Here is a 20,719-nt window from a genome sequence, read left to right on the forward strand (position 1 = left end):
AAGTTGGCTGTGATGCACACAGCTTGTTATTGTATTTCAGGGCCTCGCCTGTGCAGCCAGCATGGATACTGAGGCGTGGGGCTAATGACCATCGCGCTGCTAAAGCCAGATGCCTTCCCGAGGAGAGGAAAATTGAAAACTGGATCACTGCAAGTCATTAACACTTGCAATTAACCAAGATGAGTGACTTAAACAGTGTAAAATGAGATAGTAACGCTTGTGAGAATGTTGTAAGGATAACTGCATTAAAAACTGAACTACATTTATCACTCTGCAATGAGGCTCAGGCAAAAACACGGAATAGATGCACTGCAGATTTAATAAGAGTGCTATTAATTGCTGTTTTGCAGGGGGCTTAGCCGGATCTCAGAGTCACTGCCAGCGGGAGGCACGGTCCTGCTCAGGCCTCCACCCGACACCCAGACACCCGCTTCGTGCCGGTGATCTCTGGGGCTTGGAGTGTGTCTGCTCACCCCACTGATCCAGCTGAAGAATAACTGCACTGCAACACCATATCCCTAGTTGTACCACGCCGTGAACGCGCGGAAGACTCAAAGTACCGCCCAAAGAAGATCATGTAAGAAGAGAGTGTCTGCCGTGCCTTCAAAATGCCTCTGACAGCTCTTGAAATACTAGGCTTGATGCCATTTATTGATTTGTAACCAGGGAGACAGTACATGTTCCCATTGCAAAGTGAGGGAAAAGCTCTGGAAAGAGCTTCACCTCCTCAAGCAGTGAAGAATGTTGGAAAACACTCATTGTAACCTCCTGCGGCCTTCACAGGAGGGACGAGCAAGATGTTTGCCTTCTCAGAGGCTGCTGCGTTTTCACAAAGGTGGAGAAAATCAACCTTTCCTTGCAAACCAGCCTGGAGCAAAAAGGGCTAAGCTATTTTGGGAGATGAGAGATAAGCAAGCCAGAAAACCTTATCAGAGATTTGTCTTAACTTGCAAAGGTATTTTCTTTGATGAAAGAATTCAAACAGTTGTTTAAAATGTTCTGTCAGCTCAGATTTGTTTTCAGAGAGATCTCGCCCGTACACCATCCTGGACTAACGAAGCCCTTCTGCATGAGGTTCTTTAATAAGAATCTTCACTTTCTGAATTAAAAATTAATTAAAGTGTAAAAAAAAGAACTCAACAGAACAAGCGATTCAGAAAACAAAGGCTGATGAATATTGGGATTCAGTGGGGGTCAATATTTGTTCCAAGTGCTTGTTATTGGGCAAGTCCAACTCTGGCCATTTCAGGAGGGACGGAGCACTGGACGCAGGAGCCCCGTGATTCAGCCCGGCACTAGCACTTACCCATTGGCTGACAGCAAATTGGTAACATTTGCTGGAGATTCGATGAGGATTTGAGGAAAATGGGCAAAAAGACCAATTGTAGAAACTGATGGTACAGCGTAGCATGGGTACTTTCCCATTTTTGTTGAGAATTTGAACATGCTTTCATGGAAAACTTTCATGCTTTTGAATGGAAACTTCCACTTTTTTAGAAATTATGGTCAGAAACTAAGTACAACCAAATCATTTTTTCCACATACAAAACCATTACATTAAGAGTTTTGTCTAACCCAGCCTTTGGAGGAGGGGAGGAAGGGCTCCGAGAATAAAAAAGAAGTTTGGGGTCAACTCAACTCAAAATTAGTATTGGGTGGACGCGGCTGCCAAGCTGAGCCCCCCGGTCCGCTACCTGCATGAAGGGAGTGCTATCCGCAGGCCTTGCCGACCATTTTGCCACGTGAGAGGCATGGCCGGTTTTAGGGGTGGGAGGCGAGGCGGTCGATGGAGCACCCTGGCTCCGCCGCCGCCGTTGCTGCGGTGGTTGACGGTAGGTGCGACGCCTTCTTCCAGCTGCGGGACCGGGCCCCGCTCGGGGGGATGGGACCGGCCCTCCTTCCCTTCCCAAGGAGCAATTTTGGGGGGGGTTAACACTGGCTGTTTCAGAGCGTGGAACTGGTGGCCGAGGCAAGGGCCGGATCCTGAGGTGCAAAGGCGGACGGGGAGTGCCGCGGCCACGGGGCGGGAAGGGACCACGGAGCCTCGGGAACTCGGGGGCCCGCGGCCGCCCCGACCCCAAGCCCGGGGTCCCCGCCGGCAGGAGGCCGGCTCTGCTCTGCCCTTCACCCCGCCTCGGGCCCCAGGGCCGGCGGCGCCTGCCGGAGGCTCCCGTCGGGCGGGGCGGGGCGGGCGCCCCGCCGTGGGCGAGGCCGAGGCTGAGGGCCGCGGGAGGGCTCCGGCCCGGGCCCCGGCGCCGCGCCCGCCCCGCCCGCCAGCGGCGCCGAGTGACTGCCGTCGGGCCCAATCAGGGCGCCGGCCCGGCCCGGCCCGGCGCTGCCGCCCGCCCCGTCGGGGAGGCCCGGCCCCGGGGCGGGGAGGGAGGCGAGCGCCCGGCGCGGCGCGGCCCCGCTGGGTCCCGGCCGCCGTGTGCGAGGCGGGGGCGCGGGCGGTCCGGGGCGGGGCCGGCCAGGACGGGGCGGGCGGCGGAGCGGCGCGGACCGGACGGCGGCGGGGGCTGCCCGGAGCCGGCGGAGGTGCGGCCGCCCCGGGAGGGCCCGCCGGGATTTGGGCGCAGGTAAGGGGCGCGCCGGGGAGCTCCCGGGGCCCGGCCCCGCTGCCCGAAACCGAACCGAGCCCGACTGCGGCAACTTCGTGTCCCGGTGGGATGAGCCCCCGCCGTGCCCTTCCCCGTGGCTGCCTTGCGCGGGCGGCGGCGGCGGCAGCGCGCCCCGACGGCTCCTGCCGCGCCGTGCGGGCCGCAGCGGGGCGGGCTCCTCCCCGCTGCCATGGGCCCGGGCCGCCTGCCCCGCCTGGGGGGCGTGGGTGGCCCCCCGGGGAACGGCGGGCGGGGCGCCGCTGCGCGCCCCACGCGTGGTCTGGGAGCCCGCCATGAGCCCAGCGCCGTGGGTCGGGCACCCGCCGCGTGTCCCCCGAAGCGCTGCGAACCATGAGGGGAGCGGCTGTGGGGGTGCCGGGAGCCCGCCGGCCCCCGCGCTTGCAGCCCCCGCCTCAGTCGTGGCCCGAGCAGTGCGGGGCGAGGGGGCTTCCCCTCCAGCCTGCCCTCCCCCCTGCCAAAAACCAGCCGGCCCTCTGTCTTCGGGCTACGTTTAGGTGTTCCCGGGCTGCGTTTGCTGCATCCTAGCTGGAAGGGGGAAGGAGAGCGGTTTCAGAGGGAGGGTCGGTAATTAGCTTCTGGCCTTTTGTAACTTATTTATGTGCTGGTACTGGCATAGTGCTTAGGGAAATTTTGGGGAGAAGTAGGCTCCGGTTTAATCTTTTCAGGCTTTAGTAGGACACTTCAGCCACAAGTACTGTGAAACTTCAGTTGCGAGTTTTATCTTGAACTAACAAACGTGTTTTGATTTAAGGCCTGGGGTTCTTATATCCTGTAATTATTTCTTCTAGGTCTGTTTCTTATAGGTCCGTGACTTTTAAAAAACTGAAGTAGCTGTGCTAGCTCACACCCTGGCTGAGGTGCAGCTGTAGCAGTAAAAAGGTGCTTTATACCTATGTAGTTATTTCTGGGGGTGGGGGCAAAGTAAGCTACGGTGTTAAACGCTTTGCTGTGGTATAACAGCATGTGTGTGCTCTCCTGTGGAAATGCAGCGCTGCTGATTTTGTGCAAAAACACGGATGAGATGTTTAGGACTCGGGCTTGGCTGTGTCTGAGCCTTCAGAGACTCTGCTGGCTCTCCTTATTTCAGCCCAAGCGCAGATACAATCCAACAGCACAATGTGTAAGATCTGGTATGTATTGCAATGGCAGCACGATTGAGCAATATGAGTGTCTCTGCATTCCAAAAAGTAAACAGCAAAAATGGGTCACAGGGTGAGAATATTCTCTGTGCTTACACGATCAAATATCTCGGAGGAAGATGTTTTGGTGTGCCAACTCCGGATTTATTGCTTCTATTAAAGGTAGCAGCCATAGCTTGAGGATTTAACTTTGTGAAGGACAAAAGTGACTTGCAATTATAACAAAAACCACAAGTACGGGTTTCGGTAAAACCGGTGCACTCAGTGAGGCAGCATGGCAGGTCAGTTTGAAAGGCATCCCAAAAACCAGGAAAACTGCAGTCTGCTTAAACTCTCGGTTCCAAATGCAGCAAGCATTTTGGCTTCTCAACTTCTTCACATCAGTAAGAAGTTAAGAGACAAAGTGCTCCCTAGTTTGGCTTAGTACCCCTCCCAGGGGAGTTTTGACAACAGGATTTAGCACAGTTTCTTGAAAAGCTGTATCAAATAGATCAGCTCCTAGAAGCAGAGGGAGTTGTTCGGCTTGCTGGTGAGAATGACTGTCAATGGCATGCCGCGTTGCTCATAAATTAAGATTGGTGTTCCCGTGCCGGGAGTATGAAGTTGATGTTTCCCTCCTCCCCGAAGGCAGCGGGAGCTCCATGTGTTTGCCTGGCTGTGGAGTGGGGCCCTTCGGAGCGGGTTCCCTCTTCAGCAGCGTTTGGCTCCTGCTTTGAGGCACGCTGCCTTTGAATAAGGTGCTGTTAGGTATTCAGCAGCTACTGTAAGCCTCTTAAATGACATAATGGCAAGAGCCCGAGTCAAAACGCATGGGTCCAGATTCAAGTGCTTCCTCAGCTTTGCTGAGTTTTGCCCTGGGTTTTCATCCGTTTGCTGGATTGGTTCTGGGTTTGAGAGTTCTGCTGAAGAATATTTAAGTTGATCTGCCCTGTGCACATGTGTCTGCAGCAGATCCGTGCTCTGGAAAAATTGGTGAGTAACGTTTCTGCTTGTCCCTGAAACACAGGGTGGAGTGCCTTGAAGTCAGAGATGTCACATGGGGCAGAAAGCTGTGTTGAATGTCATCTCTTTTTTTTCCTACTTAGATGCAAGCCCTGTTTTCATTTTGGGCTGTGCTGCCTGTGCAGTGTAAAACGTTGCAGGAAGGAATGGGGTCCTGATGAGAATGTCTGTGGAGGTGTATGGGGAGACTTGCTTGTGACCTGTGTCAGTGTGAGGATGACATTAACGTTCCTGAAATTACAGCCGTTCCCAGAAGACTGAGGTTCCCAGGTGGTGCTGCCAGCCTGTCTGGTCCCATCGCTCACTGGTGATGAGGAGGACAAAGTCTAGTCCCTGCTCACTGGTCAGGTCTGGATGGCCTGAGGACAGGCAATGCTGTGTGCTATGAGGTGCACTGTATGGCGTCCTTCAGGAGGTTTTGTGTCTCTTGAATCCATTCAAATGGGGTTTCTGTGATGTTTCTGTCTTTCACTGCTTCAAGGAGCAGTTTCAGTGAAGTGAAAATCCTTCCCCTGAAGAGGTTTAAAACCAAAGAAGGTTTAGTCACTTTCTTGACAGTGGTGTGATTGCATCAAAATATACCTTTGGCTTACTCAGGACAAGATAGTGTTGCTGTAAACTCATTTGAATAACTGACTAATTTCCTTTGTTGTGCTTTGCATTATGTGTTTTCTGTGAAGGTGGGGGGAGTGTGGAGAGGTGGCTGGCTCACAAATCTGGTACAGCTGGTCCAAAAATGTATCCCTGACTCCTGCAGTGGGGCAAGAGGAGCTCAAAAAAATAAATGCCTGTGACTGGGGAGTCCACTGGTTTGCAGTAGTTTTCAACAGAGAAAGTAAGAGCCCAAATATTAGGCAGGATTTAGGGAGGTAACGGAGCATCCTGGAAATTACTGTGGTGTTACAGGCGGTTGGTAAAGCCCCCGTCCTGCTGTTGAATTTGCACGCTCTTCTTTATGAAGGTGCTGGTAACCTCTGCCTCGACTTGTAAATGGTGGTACGCGAGATAGGTTGGTATACCTGAGACAGTCTTTGTTATTTTCAGGCTTCAAAGCAAGACTTATGTTGCTTCTTTAAAGCTGTACAATTATGATCTGACCTATTTCTGTCTGGCCAAGCCACATCTGTAAATTTATAAATGCAAGGAACAGGTTTATTGGAAGGTTCAGGTGGGTTTTGTTGTGTTCATTCTTCCTCTGTGGAGCTTGTGCATACAGCTGTGCATTAAGAATACATAAAAACCTTAATACCTTCATAAATAAAAGCACTTAGTACCTTCCTGTACTTAGGCTGAAGAGTGGCCCCCCTCCCCCATTTGTAATTGTGAGATCCCATTAGTCATCCCATTAGTGACTTTGCTCTTGGATCCAGCCCAGGAAAGGTAAACTACATTGCTTTGCCTTGTGTTTACTGCTGATGTTTATACCCGGACATTTATTTAGCATCTAGTATACATGCTCACCCTGTCTTGCCCTGCTATAAATTTGTTTGTGTGCCCAGAGCCTAACTGGTGTGTTGCAGTGTCTCCTTAGCAGATGTACAGTGCCTAGGTCTCTTCCTTTGTCAGCCTTTGCCTTTGTGCTGACTTTTTTAGTTTGAGTAGGACTAGGGCATCAGCCTTCCCGGTGTCTTGGTAGGAAACTGACTGTTGGTGCTGGAAAGTTGACTGCTAAAGAGGTGATCTGTGGATGGAGAAAGGGTAGCCATTTAATGACAGCTTCAGAAATCAATGAAGTTTACCGTTCAAATAGCTCTTTGAAGATGGCAGGTTTACAATCATTAATCTTTGCACAACATAGGAAAGGCTCCGTGTTATTCTTGAGAGCTTACATCTCTTGCCCAATGTTTGGAAAAGTCAGCATCCAATCCAGAATTAAAGCTTGGGCCTTCTTTTGGAGGACAGTGTTTCTCTTGCTGTAGGGTTATTATTTGCAATTGTTGTCTCTCCAATTTCAGGCAAGTTTAGCAGATGATCACGCTAAGTTGTAACATCTTTCTCAGTGGGTTTCTGGTGGGATCTTTGCTTTGGATCTCCCCTTCTTCTGAGTGCCCTAGCGAGGGTGCTCAGCTGTGAACACACCTCGAGATGCAGGGAATGATGCATCCATTTTTCCCCTCCTTTTTTTCCCCACACCTCTCTCACAAATTGACTTTTGTGTTGGTTCAGCTCAGGCTAAGGATAGTGGCCGTCTGTTATTTTCCTAATAGTGATTGCTGCCAAGATAGTACTTTATTTCTGCTTAAAGGTTGGAATTTTCCATTAATAATTCAGTCATCATACTGAATTTGCAGTTGCTTGCCCGTGATGTGTATTGCCCTTGCTATGGGCATATATGATTTCCTGATATCCTTTAGCTTCCAGAGCACTGTGTTCCTCTGTGACTTCTGCTGTACATGAGAGAAGTGTGGTGGGTTAAAGCTTTATCCTCTTTCCAACCGCTGCGCTTCTGTTTCTGTCAAAAGGCCAAGATAAACCAATTATGTAAAGAGCTGATTTCTTTCCTCTGTGGAAATATATTTAGATACAGGTCTTGCAGCCAGTCATGGCTATAGCCTTTCTTCTCCTTGCCCCTGCCTGGGCCATCTTCATCATTAATGGGGGAGGCAGGTGGAGAACTTGGGAAGGGCTTAGGCTGTGCAGTACGGCTTTGCAAACCCGACATACCGCCTGGGTGGGAGTCCTGTGCTCTCTTGCTGTTGAGTGCTTGGCCCCTCCGGCCAGCTGACAGAGCTAATGCTTCATCAGAGCACTCTTAGTTAGAGGTGCTGTCTGGGGGGAATGCTATTAAATCTCACCGTTGTTCCTTGCATGTTGGATATTCTCCCGCATGTCATCTCAGGACCAAGAGGAACGGCCCCTGGTGAAGACCAGAATTGTTCTCCTCTTTCTTCAAAAGCATGGTGCAAGTCTGAATCTTGCTCAAACCGCTGGGAGATGCAAAAGCCTGGTTCCCCCATATCACATGAGAATACTTGGGCAGGGAGATTAGATCTTCTGTCCAGGACTGGGCTGGAAACCGGTGTCCCAGTCCGTGTTAAGGTAAGGATGCTCACTTTCCCTTCTGCCGCTCTGCATCACTAAGCAGTGCAGGTTGTGTCAAAGAACAAGCACCAGAGGCCATTTAAGCAGTCTCTGGCTTGTGGTGTTTGAGGGAAGATGAAAATAACAAAAAGTGTGACTTTAAGCAGCCGTATGCATACATCTTGATAGTAATCACACTTTACTTTACTTGATAGTAATCACACAGTAGGCGCAGTGTTGTAACTCTTGCATGTAGCTCTTGCATGAATAAAATCCCATCGAATGCCACCTGTGAACAAAATGCTCCGAGATAGAGTACACTGATCCAAAAGTTGATTTGTACTTGCATCTTTCTTTATAGGCTTTGTCCTAAATATCAGTGGAAAACTTAAGGCTGAGACTTGAGTCGGCTGTTGCAGCATCTGAACTCTAAACTGGAGAATCTTTGCGCTGTCAAAGACAACTGTCTAATTATGTCTCAGATCGGAAAAATCTGATAACCACTAGCATGAATCAGCACACTTTAAATCAAAAGAGTTCTTGTGCTCCAATGTGATGGATTTGGGAGAACAACTTTATTTTCTTGCTCTGTAACATCTATCAAAATAAGGGGAAATGATAATGATTTGGTCTTGCATGCCTTTTTTCGAACTGATCAATTTTGAAACAAAAATCTAGGGAAAAAGTATAGCGTATTTTTTATATATGAATGTAGAATATAACCCCAGATAGTTCATGGACACTGCAGTGGTTGTGAAGGGAGAGAGAACATACGAAATTTTTAATTGGTAACAGAAAAATAGCTTTAATACTGTAAAAACTGCCAAACGAATTCCCCCCCCCCATTTTCAAATCTTTCCCCTGTAGTGCTCTTTTATGAACGACAGAAACAAGAACACACATGCGTTTACCAAACCAGCACCAGAGTCTGGTTTTGGGGATGAGGAAGGGCCGTTGATGTTGTCGCAGCTGTGCACACAGCTGTCCATGTGCTCTGTCAGTGGGCATGGTCATGGGAGTCTGGTTCTCTCCCAGCTTTGCGGTTGTGCATTCACAGGCCGAGGGGTTCAGCCTAGCGCAGTGCGAGTCCTAAGGATTTCAGACTAAGTTCTAAAATTCAGAAAGAAGGTCCTTAATAATAACAACGTCTTTCCTTGCTGTAAAGAGTGGTTTGGTGAGTGACTTGGAGGCTGTTTTGTTGGCCTTTGCCCCTTGACGCAGAATTTGGCAAAAATGTCAGAGCTGGATTCTCTGTCTGCAGCAGTAAGGTGCGGTTAAAGTTTATGATCACACTTACACTTAAAGGAGTGACCAAGCCATGGCTTGCAGGCTGTGTGCTGCTCACGGTAGTTTTTGTGGCCTGTGGTTTACTGCTGGCTACCTGCTGTCCCAGGGACGCCTCAGGTAGAGGGCAGGAGGACCGTGGTTGCTACATGCACAGAGCTTCATCTGAGGTTCTTGCAGTACATCAGATGTTTTGAGGATGTGCTGGGTTTGCCGAGTGTGCTTAGACTGTCTGTTCTGCGCTGCTGAGTGTCTTTCCATGGCATGGGTCTTGATCTGAGTAAAACTTAATTTCTGATTACCTTCAGAGTTCACGGAACTTCAAGTCCATTCAAAGGATCCAGAATAATCCAGAAAGTCTAGGTAGGTGTTCTACTGAAGTCTTGACTTGATATTTTATCTCTAAAGTATGTGTATTCACTAGCTATAGCCACGTATGAAGTTTAGACAGAAATACAGCCTTTGCAAAACACAGGAAAGATGTAAGCACTGTTGAAGGAGATAAGCTATTTAGACTAGCCCAGATCATAGGGAGCGTGAGGGATGGGGAAAAGAACACGCAGGCCCTTTGGAGGCTGGTCTCCATGTTTTTGGACATCATGAGATTGGCACGTGAAGGTGTCTGTAGGATCAAATTAAGGTTCTGCGGAGTGTAATGCTGATAACGTCTGCCTTGAAGAGTGGGTGAGGAAAAGTATCTTCATTGTAAAAAAAGCGCTGAGCTGTTCCTGTGTTTCTGAAAATAGTTTTTATCCCACGTGGTTGTAGCACTTGTGGTCTTTGGTTCTGTACAGCTTAGCAAGGACACAGCCGGCGTGGGTTTGTAAAAATCACTCTTGCCATATGGAGACTGCCAGAATCTGTTTTCCCTTAGGCTTGGGTCAGGTAGTCTACTCATATGGAAGAAATCCTGTGGAGACAAGGTGTTGGCAGGGAGAGGGAGCGTATAGCCTATTGGGATCTCCTCAGCTTAAGTGTGAATGGGTTTTCATAGATGTCAGCCGTGTGATTGTGTTGTTTTGCCTTATTTTGGAAGCTTTTCTTGTGGAGTCGAAGGGTCTCCTCTACCACCCTAGTTTAGGTTTATAAACCTGTGCTGAAATAAACCTGTGCCGAAATGTAGCGTGGGTTCACCTTTGTCCATCTCAGAGGAGCATTGGGAGCGAGCCTGGTGGGGAATGTGCTGCCTCCTAGAGCTGCTGTGTGCAGGGTGCGAGGGGAGGCAAAAGCAAGGACATGGATGAGGCTGTGGCTGTGTTGGACCAGGGAGCAGTCCTGGTGCTGCGACCTGCATTGGTTTCCCTATTCCAAATGTCCAAGCTGGAAAACACACTTTACAGTGGGAGGTGGTGGTCTGATGGCTGTGCTCACTGTGCTGCTCAGCTGGGGCCTTTTTGGTCTCTCTCCTGCACTGGAAGCATCTCTGATAGACTTTTGTTAAATGGGATGGAGGGATGGTACATCGAACTCCTTTTTTAAGAACCGGACAAAAATTTCATCTTCCCCAAAGTGCTGGTACACTGAAAATGCAAGGTGCTCCACACTGTAGCTGACAAGTGCTTTGTGTAACCTACCTCCTGGGGACCTCTCTGTGCTGCGAGGGGGGAATCTTCACGTTGCAGCTGGAGGCTGAAGTAGCCGTCCTTGGTGGCTTCTCTCAAGATCTGAGTGCAAATGGCTGTTCTCCTGGAACAGGGTGTGTATTATAGACAATTTCAGTGGGTTAGTGGCTTACATAGAGGGAGGGGTATAAGGACATGTTGGAGCAGCCAAGGCACACTGAGTGTTCCAAATTCCTGCCCAGAGCTGTACGCACAGTGGAGCAAAGGTCGTCTTCAAGAAGAGGTGGGTGTGTTGAGCAACTAATCTCCAGGAAAGACACATGGTAGCTAGATGCCTCCTGGTGGGTTCAGGTGCTAGCTTTGTTGTAGCATCCTCTGTCCTGCTTCCAAGACAGGATTAAGCAAAGGAGGCTATTTCTTTACTCTTAATTTAAATCTCTGGGAAGTTGGTTTTGGTTCAGAGCAGACCTGAAAAGGCTTGTCAGTTGAATCTTGGATCCATCAGCATTTTTTTTTCCTCCACTTAACTGAAGCTCATTTAACTTGTGACAGTACTTTTAATTTGTTATATTTGTAAAGGAAACATGAGGGGAAGGTTCAGAAATGCATATTTATGTTTCTTGGCTAAGCTTAATTTGGCTTTAAGAACCTGTTTTTCTTATTTCAATGAAGAATTTTTTGTCTTAGGCTGGGATTTTTTTCTATATTTTGTGGTTTTTGTTTGTTTTTTGGTTTTGGTGGTTTTTTTTTCCCTCCTCCAAAAAGAGCATATAGTGGCTTACCTTGGTCTACGCCTTTCCTTGAATGTGAAACATGTAATTAACAGGTCCTAACCAGAAGTATCCTCTCGGAGGTTTCCTCGCTCATCCTGGTGCTGAAGTTGGACCTCCTGTGTAGTGCCGGGCAGGACCACTGCAACCTCTGATAGTGCTGGCAGAAATGTGTTTTCGGGGGCTTCCTCAGGGCATGCGGCATTACCAGGAATTTGGACACTGTGGGGGAGTGCGCACCTCTTCCCACTGCCCTTGCTTGGGAGGGCTGGAGCCTGTTTTGGTGAGGGACCCCAGGGAGGTGTGTGCAGCGTGGCTCTGCTCTCTGAGCGAATGGGAGGACTGGTGCTGGGCTGGGGGTGCGGATGTGCCCCCTCCTGCCCCAGCGCCCCAGAGGAAGGCGTGCAGCCATGCGGCAGGAGCAGCTGAGGCCAGGCTGTGCCCCATGGCATGGGGATGCTGCAATCACGTGGCGTGCCTCTGACACCTGGTGGGGCGTGCAACCGGATTTGTGGTACTGCTGCGAAACTGGGATGCTGCTGGTGGTATTGGGGTGGCAGAAACATCTGGGAGCGGCCAGCTGTGGGATGGGGTGAATCCCAGGGCCGCCCCATGTTGTTTCCCCTCTGGCTGGCTTGCCCCACTCCCGGTGCAGCCCTGTGCTGGCGGGCACCAGGGCTGGGTGGCCTCGCTGGCTGCTGGCTTGTAGTGCCAGCCGCAGAATTACATGGCAAAGCTGTGACCAGGGTGTTGTGAACGTGAGCCAATCTGACTGTCGCGGAGAGCGGTGAAAGTGTGTGCTGTCTAGACCAAGCGCATCCACCCACGGTGGCTGGTGGCACCCGTATGCCCTGAGGGTGGTAATGACACTCTTTGGCCGGCTTCTTGGGGAGCTTAAAGGATGATTAATCCTTCCCTGCTTTCAAGCCTTAACACGAATTAACGAAGTAGTATTGATGATGTGGTTGCATAGACAGATGGGCGTTAAGTGAAAGGAGTGGTAACAAGTCTGTCGTAGGTGCAAATGCTTCTGCAGCAGCAGCATCTTGCTCACTCTCCCTCTGTTTGCGGTATTGCTTGAGAGCATCCTTTTGGTGAACAGCTCTGAAGCTTTAAAGGCAATGTGGAGATGAGAAGATTGAGATTTGTTTTCAGGGTGGTGCTGGTAAACTTCCTGCAGCTTGGTGGTAGAGATAATTCTGCAGGTTCTGGCTCCATTGTTGTGACTGGGTCTAAGGTGAATTTAAGAAAAATATTTTGGTCAAATAGGCTTTCCTTTCTCTTTTATCCAAAGGGAAAAATCTGTTATGAGCCTGCTCTGTTGTTCTCATTACTGGGGGAGTTTCTGAATGGGACCAAAATATGTAATTAGTTACACGTCCTTATCTGTGCGACGCAGTGTTTTCCAGGTCGGTATCTCGGGTTTCAGACTCGCTTGTCATGATGTGTGGTCTTAAATCCGCATACGCAGAAGCATTTGATCATAGAGATGTCAATATGGTGAATGGTATTTCTCTTGGGATCGTTTTGGGCATCACAGTGGAATCGGCCACTGAGGACCAGTGTTTGCTCAGCTTATGGCAAGCTCCTGAGCTGCTGTCGGGAGGAGGGTGAAGTGCAGGATTGTTCGACCAGTCGTCTATCACAAAGCTGTAATGCCTGGGGAAGGTGGAGAGAAGGCACTGATTACCTGCAAGGCCTGCTGGGGATGAGGCTTCCGCCTGTACTGCTTGGAGGGAGAGGGGACATCTTGTAGCCCTGCATGATGATTCCGAGGATGGAGTCCCACCATATCTCCAGAGCGCTTTGTGTTGGAGCAAAACTGCAGCAGGCCCCTGGTCGGAGAGTGCCTCCTTTTGTGCAGGGTGATGGCAGTGGTAGCTAGAAATGTTTTTCCTTTTGGATCTGGTTGGGAGGCTATCCCTTTGTTGCCTGCATGCTATATAGTGGTATATGTTTACTTCCTTACTTTGAGAAGTACTAAAGCAGGACCCGGAGTTCAAGGCTGCCTCCTGCAAGAAGCCACCATGCTGCTGTCTCCATCTGAAATCTGTTGCCATTTTCTTCAGCTTCTTGCTCTCAGACCTTATGGTACTTAAAACTCCCCCTTCCTTCCCCACTATTCCAAGGAATTTTACAAAGAAATCAATAGCTGTCTAGTTATGACAGCAAAATGAAAAAGGCTGTAACGTCTCCATAGCTACCTAAAAAGTACTTGTAAAATGCTGGTGGAAGAGAGTGCCCTACAATTATCCCATACATTCCTTGCATGCAGACTGAGAATCGTTTTCATTAGTTAAGTAATCGCTGCACACTTGTACAGTGAGAAATGTTTGGTTACTGCAATGAATTGAATTTTTGTTCCTTTAACCCTGTGAAGCTGAAAAAAATGAATTTGTTTTACGTAGAAAACTAACTGACCTGAACTCTCGGTAGATTAACCGATTGTAAATGTACCAGCTTAATCCCGCTTGTTTTTTTTTCCCCTCGTGTTTCATGTAGCATCTGAAAAGAGACAGCTTGTGGCAAATTAGCCAGGGTGAGACTACAAAAAGATTGAATTATTCCTGTTTGAACAGTTCCCAGCATGCGAGCACTTGCTGCTTGGTTTGTACATCATCTGTATCTTGAGTTAGCCTGCCAGAGCTGCTGTGATTGAGGTGAAAGTAAATAACCTCCAACTGGAAATCTTGCATTTGATGTAAATGATAATTTATTCATTCATCAGTAAAAATATCATGGAGATATGATGAACAAAAATTGTGGTTGGTGTGTGTTTGAGTTTTTTGGAACAAATGTCTTGCCCTGTTGTGTTGCCATGAAGAGAAACTGTTTGACGCGCTGTCCTGAAAAGTCACTTAGCTCCTAGTGAAGCCCAGCGCTGGTATGAAAATGCAGTTGTCAAAATATGTGTGAGGTCGTACTTGGCATGCGTCTGTGCCTTACGCTGCTCTGTTCACTTTGGGGCATGGCATAAAAATAACAGGCTGCAGAGTTAGGTCTGCCGCATTTAGGCAAGGCTAATCTTACTGTCGGGCATCTGTAAATGCAGAAGTAGTTGAAACAAGATGATGTTTCTGTACGGACTTGCCTTGATATACTGATGTGTTGCAGTGCCTCTTTCAGAGGGGAGGGGTTGAAGGGGTAGGGAAGTTACATACATGTGGCAGTAGTTTAGGATTGGCTGCCTGGTTGTTTGGGACAGTGTATCCAGCTGGACTGCTGATGCTAAATTGGAATTTGGCTGTGATATTGCAGTTAATTCCTCTTCTTACTAAATGTGCTATATCATCTCTCTATGGCTGCGGCAATTAGGGCCTGGCTTTACTGTTGCACGTGGTGAGGAACATTTCCCTTCCTTAGATCCATCTGTGTTCATACAGCTCCCGCTGAGTTTGCATTTAGGAGTAAAACGGGGGGGCTGTCTCTGTTTTTCTGTGTTAAAAGGAAGAAATGGGACCCCGCTGCCTTTCCTCTGAGCCGCGTTGGGTTTGCTGTCCCTTTTGCCCAAAGACATTGGGCCATTTGTGGGTAAGATGTTACTTGCCTTAAGCAGAATGAGAAGACATAGCACAGTGGATGAAATACCTGCTAGAAGCAATGGAAGTCCCACTTTTGCTTTTAGTGAGACCTCAACTTTGCGTTGTCTGACTTGCCATGTTCTTCTGGAAATAGATTAACAGGGATGGAGACCCAGTGATGGTCCCAGTGAAGATGCCTTTGCTGTTGTCCCCTTTGTCTGGGTGAGATGTTAGGGAGATGGTTGGTGAAGGGAGGAGGACACCCTGATACTTGCCCCCATGCGTGGAGGGGGTGGTGGGGTCTCTGCTGCTGAAGTCTTTGGGCCTGGAAGTGAGGGGCAAGGAAACAGGCCCCACAGAGGGCCTCGGGCGGACTGGGCTGGGCTAGTGGGGGTAGAGGTGGGTTTGCTGGGTGGTGGGAGCGCCTCCGGAGCCAGCTGTGGCAGAACAGGCGGCCCTGCAGGCTCCAAGAGTTAGAAATCACAGGATCAAGGATACAACAATAGCACAGTCCAAAATACTGTCGCTTGACGTAAATATAACAAAAGACAACCCTTCCAGGCCATGAAGTTTTGGATCGGGTGTGCTCAGCTAGCTGGCTGCCCCTTGCCATCCCTGGTGTTGCAGCTGTCTGTTTTGCAAGCCTACGTTGCCGTGCCGCTGCCTGGCTGGACCCAGCGTCCCCTGTCCTGTTGGCCACTCTGAGAGCAGTGGAGAGGAAGAGTGGCCTCGGCAGCCGAAGTGTGTGTGACCCTCAAGGGCCTCCATGGGCCCCGTTGGAGGACGTGGTCCTTATGTGCGCTGCCATCTGCTGTGGGGTCTGTCCTCTAAGCGCACGTCCCTGCCATCTGTACCGCAGCCCACAGTCTCCCACAGGTGCGCAGGAAGTTCAGAGCGCCATAATTTATGTGGTGTCCTTTCTATAATCCTTCTTGTCTAGCTTGCACTGTAAAGCTTTGAGGCAGAGACTTTGCTTCCCGTATCTAGAGCCACATGCCTGGATCTGGTTGATGTTTATACAGAAGTACGAGGGCAGCCAGAGGTTCTCCGGAGTCTGATAGAAACCATACGTGAAATTAATCCAAATTAAACTATGTTACGTGTTCCGTGATAAACAGGAGGTTACAGCACAGACTCAACATGTTGCATAGCTTTGAGACTATGAAGAATGAAAAGTGAATCCTCCTCAAAAAGTTGGCTGCGCCTGTATGAGGCTTGATGAAGTTTTGAGATAAGCCATTACACCAAGCTCGCTGCGTAGGCGTTTGCAAGAAATGAGGCAGATTTATGAGAGAGGGCTGTGCGTATAGGGAGGCAGAGGGGTGCTGGAGATGAAGTGAAGTATCTAAACATGGTCCTGCTGAGGGTGAATCTGTAGTTGTGGACCCGTGCACTCCTTCCTACGGAGGAGGGAGAGGTCAGTTTGTGTGCCCTGCTAACATAGGCAAACTGGAGCTGGTTCGCGTACGTGATGGGATTTTGCACACCGTTCTGGTATGCCTGCTTCCTCCTCATGCTCCACAGCAACGGAGCGTGTGGCAGGGCTGTGGAAAGCAAGGGAAAACAATCTGGTCAGGGCAGCCTTCGAGTGGGTGGGCGGCAGCCCTGTTCTTGCTGCAGAGCTTCTTATGGGGGTCGGGGAATGCTGGAGGTTGGTTGGTAGCCAAACTGTCAACAGGGAGCTTGGCACTTCCCACAACAGTGGGAAGACGTGTTTCTGGGGCTGGCTCTGGCCCTCATCCCCTTTTCCCAGCTCTGGGGTGAGGGTATGGTGGACTTCTCAGCAGTGATGGCATTAAGGACAGTCTCGGAGGCCGGGATATTTTCCCTGGATGGAGTTGGAGTCAGCCCCTGGAGGCACGGGGCTTTGCTGGCTTCTGTCTTTGGAGTGGGCAGATTTCTCCCAGTGAGGGTTTTGGGTCTTGTGAGGAACAAAAAGCGTACAAAAATGTGCATGCTCTGGGAGGTGTGCTGGTGTCAAAGAGCAGTGGAGACAAGAGATGGACCAGTATAATTTTACATTCCGGTTTACGCTGGGCTTGAACAGTCGGAGCACTGTGGTGCTCTGGAGGGTTTGCGACACCACTTGCTACTCTCAGGGCTGGGAGTGGAAAGGGATGGATGCCACCTAGGAATTTCAAACCGCAGGTCAGCATGGGATCACAGCAGCGTTCCTCCATGGGAAAGCAGCGCCCACGTGGTCCAGCTGCCTCTCCTGCTCGTGCAGAGATCGTGTTGATCTCATGGATGTAAACAGACTTGCAGTCTTTCTGCAGAGCTGTGATGGCTAAGGAGAGGCAGTTTCCCAGTGAAACGCTGATTCTTAGCTGTGATCGTGTGTGCTAATAGCACCTGTATTGGAGAAAAGGAGCAATTCTGTATTATAGCGTTTGAACCATGCATGTTGATTTTTTTTCAAGCATGCTGCTTAGGAATAAAGGATGGAGGAAGTACTGCTGGTGGTGAGGAAGGAACTTTCGAACTCTGCACTTGCGGGTCTCTCTCCTTCCTATGGGCCCTGTGCTCAGCATTGGGACCATATTAACTACTTGTGTTTAGATTTCCAGAGAAGAGGCTTCCTCTCGAGACTTCCTATTGTAATTCACATCTGTGAAGTTGAATGCAGATGCTGTCTGTCAGGCTGTGAAGATTCTTGTCCAGCTGTGTATGTACAGAGGGCGAGAGATGTTATTTTGGCATCTGCAAAGACAACTTACTAAAAATGGGCTAAAGCCCATGAACCTGGGAGCAAAAGTAGTTGTTCCAAAAGTCTTACTTGATGCATCTTTCTTTTTCTTTTTTCCCCCCTTAAGGAATATTTGTTTGGAATATGCTCTATGTCTCAGTGTTTGAACAAAAGCTAGTTGTGCTCATGCTGGAGCTGCTGCTGGGTGGACGGGGCCAGGCTAAGCTCTGTTTCTAATTCCACCGCTCGTTCCCTCTGAGGCTGGGATATGTTGCCTCCCTCGTTTTCACTGCTTTCCTGCTATCAGACCTTTTGTCTGTCTTCCTACTTCTGGATCCTGAGCTCCTCCGAGACAGGGCTGCCTGACTGCGTAGCATGCAGAGCCCTTGCAGTGTACGAGGGCAGACTGTGCGGCTGAGCAGGAGCAACGCTTTTCAGGGAGGCACAGGCGATCAAGCAGCACGTGGAAAGGTCGGTATGTCAAAGCAAGGGCTTTCCTGTGGTTTGGGCTGATGCCTCTGGCCATGTTTTATGTAGTTGGTAGGGGCAACTGCTCACATGCACGTAGCAGGCTTTGTCCCTGGGCTTCTTTGTTGTTTCGAGTCCTCTCCATACCTTGATGCTGTCTTTCTCTGCATCCCTTCCCCTTGTCCCTCTCATGTGCATACTCTGAGGTGACCTGTACTGAGGAGTCTCTGCCAAGACCCCGTGCAGGTTTTGGAAGTGGAACCACCAGGCTCCCTCCTTCCCAAGGCTGGGGCCTCTGGCGGTGCGGAGCTGGCTTCATTTTAGGAAAACAAAATAAAGCAGATCAGTATTAACTTGCCTTCACAGAGCTGATCCTGGCTGCGGCTCAGTTGGATTATGCTAGCTGGTACCCAGAGACTTCCAGATTTTAAGACTGTGAAGCAACTTAGCCTGCGAACGGAGCGAGCGGTTGCTTGGCTGTGCTCTTGTCAGTGTTTTCTGTTCATTGACTGCATTGCTGGAATAGTACAGGGTGGTGTTAAATTTCTGGACAAGGCTTTGAACAAGATCTTCTGTCAAAATGCTTGATAAACCACCTACTGTAATGCAGAATGCTGGTCTGTCTTTTTGCAAATTGAATTGTTGGATAGCTCTTACGATTATTAAAAGATGCTTTGCGTTAATTTAATTTCCTGTAAAAGACACAAGCTGGATGATTCAAAGAAACAATGCAGACACTTAATCCACGTAAAAGCAAAATTTCCATATCTGTGCATATGCAATACTTACAGGTTTCCAGAGGCATCATGTGCAGGGAGGAAGTATAAAAATATACATAAAAACCCAATACTTTAAAATTTGTCAATTTTGAAGAAAGCATTTAGTTGTTGGGGAACTGAGTAATGAAAAACAGTCAAAGCAAGAGTGAAGAAAGCATCGATATAGTATCTTCTCGGGGCGATGGGAGGCGGGAATTTTTTTTCTTCATTGTATTTTAAATGAGTTTAAAACTGTATTCCAGACAGCTTGTGAACAGTCAAGATTCAGCGGTGATTTTGTGAGCAGAAGGGCTATTATTTGGGCTCTCTGGCTGGGTTCCAACATAAGGGATCCTGAGTCAGGGTGCAATGCCTCCTTGCTCTAGGCAAGCCTAACTGTTACCTCCCCCTCCTATTCCACGGGGACCGGCAACTTCACCTCCTTTCTGCCTGCTGACATCCTTCAGAACTGAGTTAAGCCCGTAGCAGTCTTGCCCATGTATATTGAGCTTGATACTGGCTCCTGCTAGTGATGAAGGGCTTGTGTACCTGAAATACTGAGTGGTGCTCTTGCCACCCCTCCTCTGGTGAGTGGCCGAAGAGAAGAGCTTGTGGGGAGAGGTGGTCCCAGCTGTGTATCCCGGCAGAGCTGGCCCCTCTCGAATGAGTCGAGCTGAAGCAATCTTGGGCACCCTTTGAAGGAAGGATACTGCTCTGGATGGCAGTATCTGTGCTTGCAGGATGCCAAGGGGTCTGAATGCTCTGCTATATTTATATATAGCACTAAACATTAAAAATAAATATATATAAAATCTATATAAATATTTATATACAAAATAGATATATAAAAAAAGTTCAGTTGCTTTCTGAATTTGTCCACAGGGTATAAGGGTGTTGTTCCTGTGCACCTGTGTGCATGGCAGAGGGAAAATAGCAGGGAAAACCTGGACGGCTTAGGGATCCCTGAGTGTTGCCTGCTTGCACTGGTGTTTAGGTGTTGCTTAAATGTGCTTAATAAAACTTTTGCCTGTCTCTCCTACCAACTCAAGTTAAAAGTGCCGTGCTCCGATTAAAGATGCAGATGGGAGGTCAAGTTAGGGGCAATGCTTGAGTTAATTTTTCAATGTAGACAAACTCTCTGCTAATTAGTCTGTTTATCTAAGTCCTGCAGCAGTTTAGTATTCTTGTTCTGTCATTTTCTTTCCCTGTACCCTACCCTCCTGCTGCAATGCTGTTCAAAGTCCGACTCGCCTCAGAAGTGGCTGCCTATCAGTAATAGATCAAGTTATGTTCCTTGGGCTGTGTGTGCATTGTAAGAAGTATTGTGTGTATAGCTGCTTGTATCATTTCCGAATGCTTTTTATAGCAAGAAGCATGCTAATACAGTGTGGTTCATCATGAACTGAATTTACTACTTAGTAATATTATTATTACAAATACCCAGCCTGCCTGAAGCTGGGAGCGAGGACAGCACGTGCATGTTATCTGGTTGGCATTCTCTTAACTGTGTGTGTGAGACAGCTTTTCTGTCTCCCATCGCTGCTGCAGATTCTGCTCCGAAGGAGTCCTGAGAGAAGCCTGCTACCACGTACGAGCTTGAGTGGGTGCCCTTTGCAGGACTGCTCCGTAGACCAGCAGTCCTCCACTCCTGCGCCGTGAGAAAGGACCTTCTCACAGTATCTTTCAGTTCATCTCTCTGCCCCGGTGTAACGCATTTCTGAGTTGAGTGCTCTGTACGCGCGGTGTGGGTGTACGGAGCTGTTCCAAGGCGGTGACCTTCCTCCTGTTCCCCAACTGAACGCTGCAGGTCACAGGAAGTACAGCTGCATCGCTTGGAGTCTCCTAAGTTATTTAGAAGGAGCTCTTGGGAATAAAGGCTCTTACTGCTCT

General features: G+C 49.1%; 1 protein-coding gene across 10 annotated transcripts in view; it reads left to right on the top strand.

The window, feature by feature from the left end:
• The first annotated feature begins 2,507 nt into the window (after nucleotides 1-2,507).
• Nucleotides 2,508-20,719, top strand: part of PPFIBP1 (PPFIB scaffold protein 1) — a 117,993-nt gene continuing 99,781 nt past the window's right edge. For all 10 annotated transcript variants that reach the window (XM_076343514.1, XM_076343544.1, XM_076343536.1 and 7 more), the window contains exon 1: nucleotides 2,508-2,576. The gene's annotated coding sequence lies outside the window, so the exon portion shown is untranslated. The remainder of the gene's footprint in view (nucleotides 2,577-20,719) is intronic.

This window comes from Aptenodytes patagonicus, chromosome 1 (assembly GCF_965638725.1).
Source record: "Aptenodytes patagonicus chromosome 1, bAptPat1.pri.cur, whole genome shotgun sequence".
NCBI classification, from domain to species: domain Eukaryota; kingdom Metazoa; phylum Chordata; class Aves; order Sphenisciformes; family Spheniscidae; genus Aptenodytes; species Aptenodytes patagonicus.